The sequence below is a fragment of the Balaenoptera musculus genome, chromosome 1 (genome assembly GCF_009873245.2).
Source record: "Balaenoptera musculus isolate JJ_BM4_2016_0621 chromosome 1, mBalMus1.pri.v3, whole genome shotgun sequence".
Lineage (NCBI taxonomy): Eukaryota > Metazoa > Chordata > Mammalia > Artiodactyla > Balaenopteridae > Balaenoptera > Balaenoptera musculus.
This window is the reverse complement of record NC_045785.1, coordinates 162130403-162139786: the sequence shown is the minus strand read 5'-3', so window position 1 is coordinate 162139786 and position 9384 is coordinate 162130403.

The following is a 9384-nucleotide window of genomic DNA, read 5'->3' as shown; positions in this document are numbered from 1 at the left end:
ATATAATAGTTTGCATCTGCTAGTTCCAAACTCCCAATCCAGCCCTCCCCTGCCCCCGACTCTTGGCAACCACAAGCCTGTTCTCTATGTCTGTGAGTCTGTTTCTGTTTTGTAGATAAGTTCATTTGTGTCATATTTTAGGTTTCACATATAAGTGATATCATATGGTATTTGTCTTTCTCTGTCTGACTTACTTTGCTTAGTATGATAATCTCTAGGTCCATCCATGTAGCTGCAAATAGCATTATTTCATTCTTGTTATGACTGAAGTATTCCATTGTGCGTATATACCACATCTTTTTTATCCATTCACTTGTCATTGGCTATTGTAAATAGTGCTGCTATGAACATAGGGGTACACACATCTTTTCAAATTCTAACATTGTCCGGATATATGCCCAGGAGTGAGATTGCTGGATCATATGGCTTTTTGAGGAACCTCCATACCATTCTCCATAGTGGCTGCACCAATTTATATTCCCACCAACAGTGGAGGAGGGTTATCTTTTCTCCATAGCAGGGTGTTTTCTTTATTGCTAAAGGAAACATGGGTAGCACCTGCTTAAATTTTTACCAGGTTAATTTTCTTGCAGTGGTGCTCTCAGTGCAGAACATTGCCTTGATTACCCACTCAGTTATATGTAAGGGCAGATCCAAAAGAAACTTTCTGAGGAAAATCTTGATTCTGCCTCTGGGTGTCTATCTCCTAGACCCACCCTAGATGGGTACCCTTCCATCTCTCCTACGTGTGCATTATGCTTTTCAGTTTTCACAAGGGGCTGTCATACTCACTGCAAGCCACACTGCCTATCAGAGTATGTGCTTCTGCACGTAACCAGAACATAACATGAAACAGATGCATTCTGGGTATTTGTCAAGGAACATGAGCTCAAGCACACGTCTGTCCAAACCTTATTCAAAGCTTAAGCAAAGGCAAATGATATACTGAGGAGGAAATACTTGCACCATGTATTAGACAAATGGTTATAATATAAGCAATTCACAATATAAATACAAAAAGGCAAAAAGATTGTGAAAACTTGCTCAACTTCATTAGTTATTGTGATGGTTAATTTTATGTGTCAACTTGACTGGGCCACAAGATCCCCAGATATTTGGTCAAACATTATTCTGAGTGTGTCTGTGAGGGTGATTTTGGATGAGATTCATATTTAAATCAGTAGACTGAGTAAAGCAGACTGCTCTCCCTAAACTGGGTGGGCCTCATCCCATCAGTTGAAGAACCAAATAGAACAAAAAGGGAGATCCTTTTGCCTGACTGCCTTTGAACTGAGATACTGGTCTTTTTTCCTGCCTCTGGACTTGAACTGAAACATTGGCTCTTCCTGGGTCTCGAGCCTGCTGGCCTTCAGACTAGAGCTACACCACTAGCTCTCCTGGATTTCCCACTGCCAACTGCAGATCTTGAGATCTGTCAGCCTCTACAATTGTGTGAGCCAAGTCCTTATAATAAAGCTCTTTCTATATGTATATACAGCCTATTGGTTCGGTTTCTCTGGAGAACACTGCCAAATACTATCACCAAGGAAATGTTGATTAAAACCACAATGAGATACCACCTTTCACTACCACAGTGGTTAAAATAAACAAACAAAAGTGCAGAGAAATAGGGACTTCCCTGGTGGTCCAGTGCTAAAGAATCCACCTCCCAATGCAGGGGATGCGGGTTCGTTGCCTGGTCAGGGAACTAAGATCCCACATGCTGTGGGGGAACTAAGATCCCACGTGCTGTGGGGCAACTAAGCCTTAGTGCCACAACTGCTGAACTTGTGAACCTCAGCAAGAGAGCCTGCATGCTGCATACTACAGAGCCCACACGTCCTGGAGCCCGTGCACCACAACTAGAGAAGAGAAAACCGCACACCACAACTAGAGAGAAGCCCGCACGTGCCGTAACGAAGACCCAATGCAGCCAAAAAAATTAAATAAATAAATTAAATAAATAACCATTAAAAAAAATAAATTTAAAAAATGCAGAGAAACAGGCACTATCTCATACTGCTATTGAGAATTTAATTTTTCCTAACTTTCCAGAGGACAATTTGATAATATATTTCAAAAGCCTTTAAAGAATTCCTGTTATTATTGATATAGAAGAAGTTAGTCACATTTACAAGATTGATTACTAAAATTGGGTTATAACAGAACATGTATAGTATGATCTCATTTTTGCACATATATTTATAGTATATATTTTTTTCAATATATACTAAACCATCTGCAAGGGAAATAATAAATGGAGGATTATGAATGGCTAGGTGATGGCAGGGTATTTTGTCATGCAAAGAGCTTGGGTGAATACCAGCAGCATCACTTGGTGCAGGCTGGAATTCACGGGATGCTGCTCTCCTTTTGGCATTTGGCAGAGAGGATTCATTAAGCCAGAAGCAGCTGGTTACATCATTGCACTGCTCTCCAAAAGAAATACCCTTCCCCTGCTTTGTTCTCCCCTTTAATGTGGCAAATGTGAGAGCATCATTGCCAGTGGGAAAGAGACTGCCTTGGTGCCAAGATGTCTGAGTTTTGGTACCTGATGTTCAGGGAGTTGTCTAGAAATTCCAAATGCTAGCACCTTGAAACTGTGGGAAATTGGATTCATGCACAGCCCTCTCATTAAGGAAGTAGGAACTTCTGGTTCAGTGAGTTGAGTTTGGACACAGCTCCTCCCACTAGGGGGAGTTCCAGGCCCAGCCAGCTTATTGTCAGGCAACTTGGAGAGTTTCCTCAGGGGACTGACAATCTGACTGGTGCTATCTACCAACCCATAGGACTAAACATCAATATATTTTCCACCATATGTTAGGCTATCACCACTGAAAGCTCCCCAAAACCTGGACCTAAGCTCCAAAGACAAGACCGGGAAAAATAACATATCTAACAAAATCCCATAGACAAAGAGAGAAAGAACACAAGAAATAGAAAATTATAAGAGCCCATGAGGATACAAATGCTCATGCACATACACATTTTACACACACAATTTTTTTAAATGAGCACTTGTCAAATATTTTTTTAACTCTTATTGATAAAAGAACCAGCAGGATGTTTAAACTGATTTTTTTAAGTATAGGAGAGGGACTTCCTAGTGGTGCAATGGTTAAGAATCTGCCTGCCAATGCAGGAGACACGGGTTGGAGCCCTGGTCTGGGAAGATCCCACATGCCGTGGAGTAATTAAGCCCCTGTGCCACAACTACTAAGCCTGCGCTCTAGAGCCTGTGAGCCACAACTACTGAGCCCGCGTGCCACAACTACTGAAGCCCACGTGCCTAGAGCCCGTGCTCCGCAAAAAGAGAAGCCACTGCAATGAGAAGCCCACACACTGCAATAAAGAGTAGCCCCTGCTCACCCAACTAGAGAAAGCCCACATGCAGCAATAAAGACCCAACACAGCCAAAAATAAAATAAATAAATTTATTTTTTAAAAAGTATAAGAGAACAGAAATATTTATAGTTACTGAAAGATATTGTAATGAAATATGATTACCAAATTACGTATAAAACTGGTAAATGCCCTACAAGCAATAAAATTGTAACATTTGGGTTGTAATATTCTTTATGAGCCAGAAACCATTTGTATTTCTACAGGACAAAATTTCATTTGCATTGTTATCAGAAAGAAACAGATACAGGGCTAACAGTTTTCCATAAGTTAACATATACTCTCACAGAGTTGTAAAGTGCTCTAATCAATAGTAAATAGTAAGTCAAAACAAAAGTAGATACTCCTGAAGTATTTAATAATCCTTAAATGAGCATGTTAGACAATGTTTCAGTAGGACATTGAAAAGATAATGTGGTCATCCTTTTGCCTTTTTCCAAATTATGGAATTTTTATTTTTGTCTTATTAGCTCAGTTTATGATTATAAACTATCTCCAAAGATTATGTATTATCACAAAAAAGGGCCAGCATCACTGTGTTTTGGCATGACTCATTTACACACACGTGGCAAGAGGTGTTAATTAGTGCATAGTCTCCATGTATTGTCATCAACAAATTGGAGTTGTATACACACACCGTGATTTTTGAACTTAAAAAAAAATGAGGCAGGGACTTCCCTGGTGGTCCAGTGGTAAAGAATCCATCTTCCAATGCAAGGGATGTGGGTTCAATCCCTGGTTAGGGAACTAAGATCCCACATGCCACAGGGCAACTAAAACCCGTGCGCCACAGAACCCACGCACCCTGGAGTCCACGTGCCCTGGAGTCCACATGCCACAACTAGAGAGAAGCCCGTGTGCCATAACTAAAGAGAAGCCCATGTGCCACAACAAAGAGCCTGCGCCACAACAAACGATCCCGCACACCTCAGTGAAAACAAAGACCCTGCGTGCTGCAACTAAGACCTGACACAGCCAAAAAAAAAAAAGAGGTAGAAGAATTGAAGGAAAAAATGGTCATGGTTGAGACTTGAGTTAATGGCTAGAAAAATCAAATAGAAGGAATAACTCAGAGCATAGGAAGAAAGCTACAATAAGATGGAAATCATAAGGCAAAAATTAAGAAGGTATTTAAAGGGAACCCCTAACATTCAAGTGATATGAATTCCTGAGGAGGAAATTGAATAGATGGAAAAAACAAACTAAGAAGAAATCTATTTTATTGTCTCTTAACTGATTAAAGATTTGAGTTTACAGATTGAAAATCCTTACTAATTCAGGGAGAGTTGTGATAAAGACATACATTTGGACATAAGCTGGAAAATTCCTGAACTCCAAGCTTTGAAGACAAGTTTTATAAGAACAGTGATGACATTTAGACTTGTCATCTATGTCACTAGCTAGGAGATAGTGGAATAACATCTAGACAATCTGGGAGACTTAAGACTGCATGCCAAGAATCTTATTCCCAGCCAAGATGTCATTCACTTTGTCAAGGTAAAAGAAGGACATTTGCATATCAGCTAGGACCTAGATAATATATAATTCATGCTCTCTGTCTGTGGAAAATGCTTGAGTAAGATCTATACTATGTACAAATATATGAAAATAGAGACACAAAATAAAGGAAAATGAAAAGAAGTAGAAACTGTGGTGAGCAGTATATTGGTAAGCCTTTCAGTACATTATTAAATCTAAATGGATAATAATAAACAGTTGAGAGTGAGTAGTCTAAGTGCTAAATATAGATTATTTAAGAGGAAGAGTCATACTACAAGAAAAATTCCCTTAATAGTCTTAAGCTAAGAGTACTAAATTATCTCAACAAAGCCTAGGAGTTGGAGTAGAGGGAAGCATGTACGTGAAGAGTGAAGAGGACAGTGAAAACCTTCTGAAGTGTTTATGTGAGGAAAGGAAAGAGGAGTGGAGGGAAGTAGAAGTTTTCTAAATGTTGCACCTTATTACTGGTTTTAACGTTAGAGAGGGCAGAGGGAAAAAAATGGGGAAATGGAAAATTTTGGTAGGGAAATAATTGATATCTTCTCTTCATTTGAAAAAAGAAATGTTATTTTAATATGAATTCAAGGAAAGGAAAGGTAACCTGTAATGGAAATGGTACAATGTCTAAATTAATGAAGAAGAAAAAGGCAAATAAATAACAATTTGATCAACCTACTAAAAACAAGAGGGAGGGAGAGAAACAACATACTAAAATAAACAATAATGTAAAGCAATATGAAAGGAATATTAACAGTTATTACATTAAATGTAAATGGATTGCATTCTCTTATTAGGAGGCAAAATTATTACAGTGGGTTACAAAACAAAACTCAACTATACGGAATTTATATGAAAAACCCTTACATTAATGAAAAAGCTTGAAACTACCAAGAAAATAAAAACAGCAAAAAGCAGGAATGGTATTATTAATATCAGACAAAATGGAATTTAAGCTGAAAAAGCACAAAACAGTAGCAAGAGAAAGAATTTATGAAGATATAAGAGTCGTGAAAACAGTTAACTTTTATAGTGCTTTCTCTTAGGCATGGTTTTAAGTACTTTATGAATTAATTAACTGAGACCTTACAACATCCCTATAAAGAAGGCAGTATGATCCTTAGTTTACAAATGAAGTACAGAGAGGTTAGGCAATTTGCCTAATGAGTGAGCAGAACAGACACAACTCAGTCACAGTTAGTCTAGCTTCAGAGTTTGTGCTCTCAGCTATTTCACTATGTGGTCTCTAGATTAATCAGAGAGTGGTACACTATAGCACATATATACATACATGTATGTCTATATAGACACATGTATATGTGTACATATACATTATATAAATGTGATTATTGTGGGAAATTTCAAAAAGCTCTTTCAGAATTAGACAGCTCTAATAAGCAAAAATAAGAAAAAGAATAGAATAGTATAATCAACAAACTTGATTAACAGATGTTTATAGAACAGATGTATATAGAACCTAACGTCTTTCTAATAGACAGTTCATATTTTTTCATATAGCTAAGGAACTGTTAGAAAACTCAATCATAAAATGGCCACAATCACGGACATATATACACTACCAAATGTAAAATAGATAGCTAGTGGGAAGCAGCCGCATAACACGGGGAGATCAGCTCGGTGCTTTGTGACCACCTAGAGGGGTGGGATAGGGAGGGTGGGAGGGAGATGCAGGAGGGAGGAGATATGGGAATATATGTATATGTATATGTATAGCTGATTCACTTTGTCATAAAGCAGAAACTAACACACCATTGTAAAGTAATTATACTCCATTAAAGATGTTAAAAAAATAAATAAATAAATAAATAAAAATAAAATAAAATGGCCACAAAGAAAAATATTTAATGATTTTATGTCACATTCTCTAATCATAAACTAATAAATAGTAAAAATTTGACCCAAGATATCTTAACAAGATGGAAAGTAAGAAACACGCCTCTAGATAAGAATATTAAAAGGGAAGATAAAGAGAATATTAGAAAGGGAAGTCGCAAAATATCTCAAACACAATAGAAATGAGACTACTTCATACCAAAAATAATGTGAGATACAAAAGCTATGCTCAGGAAAACAAAAACAGAAACAAAAACCTACCTCAAATATTCATTATTAAAGAAGAAATACAAGAAATCAACATTCATCTTAAGAGATTAGAAAAAAACAACAAAAAGAAGTAAAAATAAATATAATTTTAATATTAATGAAATATATAATATACAAAAAAGTAGGAAAGAAAAATAAATTTAATAATTGGTTTTTGATGAGACTAATAATGTTTGAAAATCTAGATGAAGCCAATGATTTCCCTGAAAAATATGAATTATCAAAACTGACTCAAAAAGAAATGGAAATTTTGAGTAGACCAATTGCCATGAGAAATTTCAAATAACACCAGAATGAAATGGTTTCACAACTTAGTTCACTCTGAACTTTAAAAAACAGATATATTAACATTATTTAAACGATTCCAGGACTTTCCTGGTGGCGCAGTGGTTGAGAATCTGCCTGCCAATGCAGGGGACACAGGTTCGAGCCCTGGTCCTGGAAGATCCCACATGCCGCGGAGCAACTAAGCCCGTGTGCCACAACTACTGAGCCTGCACTCCAGAGCCCGCAAGCCACAACTACTGAGCCCACATGCCACAACTACTGAAGCTCCTAGAGCCTGTGCTCCGCAACAAGAGAAGCCACCGCAATGAGAACACGTACACTGCAACGAAGAGTAAGAGTAGCCCTTGCTCACCGCAACTAGAGAAAGCCCACTCACAGCAACGAAGACCCAACGCAGCCAAAAAGAAATTAATTAATTAAAAAAAAATTTTAACTATTCCAGACCTTAGAAAAAGATGGCAATCTCCCCAGTTGATTCTATGAAACTAACAAAATTTTAATATGAATAATTGGTAAGGATAATACAGAAAACTATAGGCTAATTTCACTTAGGACTTGATATAAAAATTCTATATTAAACTATTAATAGGTTTCAGCAATGAATCAGATAATACACCATGACCAAGTAAGGTTTATTCCAAGAATGTAAGAGTGGCTCATTATCTGGAAATCTATAATCTCAATTTGAATGATCAGATCAATAGTTGTAGAAAAGGCTTTATTACGAATTCAGGCACCATTCCTAGTAAGAACTCTTATAGGATTCAAAGGAACGGCTTTATGAAAACGACTACCAAAAAACTAAAGCAAATATTATTCTAAATAGCTAAACACTGAAATTGTTTCAAATAAAATCAAGAATCACACATGGATGCCTTTTATCACCATTGTCATTCAACATTGCCTTAAAAGTTCTAATAAATGCATTAAGATAAGAAAATACATAATTCATATTAATGCTGTAAAAAGAGGGAAAAAAGAGAAAAAAGTACCTTTTGTTGATGATATAATTTTATATCTAGAAAACCTGAGAGACTAGTTTAAAAGAAAATAAAAGCCACCCTATTAGAAGTAATGAGAGAATTTGGTAAAGTGGCTGGGTAAAAACATAAACATATAAAAGCCAGTAACTTTTCCCCAGCAATGAACACCTAGAAATGGAAGTAGAGAACACATAGTACATTCACAATAATGATAAAAATTTTTTAAATATTCAGGAAAAAATTTAACAAGAACTGTATGTGTCCTAAATAATGAACACTGTAAATTAGGAGGAAAAAAGAAGAATAACATTTGCTGAGAGCTTAAAATGTTCTTATTACTTTATATGAATTATTTAATTCTCACAACAACCTTATGAAGTGAGTACACTAATTATCCTCATTTTAAAGATAAGGAAATGAAGCCACAGGACACTTAAAAGACTCACCAAAGTTACACAGTTGTGGCAGTCTGATTCCACAGCTCTTTTTTTTAATCCTGCCTTCTCTCTTGGATGGGAAGACTTCCCATATCATAAACTACCAATTCTTCCAAAAATACGAATAAATTTAATGTCATCAGAACCCTATTAGGGAGATTTTGGAATTGATAAAATTCACACGGACGAAGACACACTGAAGAATAAACTAGAAATGTACAAAAAATTAAAATACTGCAAGAGTCTTCCTTCACCAGATATCAAAACATACCAAAAAAAAAAAAAATCCACTATACTAAATCCAATAGTGTTTGGCAGAAGTAGACAATAAATCAGTGGGACATAATGGAGAATACAGAAATATTCTGTATTCTCCAAATATCTGTTTATATGAAATTTTAATATTCGACATAGAAAGTATTTTAACTCAGTAATGAAGGATTTTTTTAAAAAGTAAAAGTTACTGGTTACATTGGCCATCCAGCTGGGAGAAAATTAGTTTGGCCCTTTATCTTATACCATATACAAAAATAAATTGCAGAATGGAGTAAATTTTAGATGTCTTATAAAACAATAAAAATCTTTAAAAATAAATTTGGGAGATTACATATACAATCATGGAGTTAGGGACAACTTAACTAAAATTGGAAACC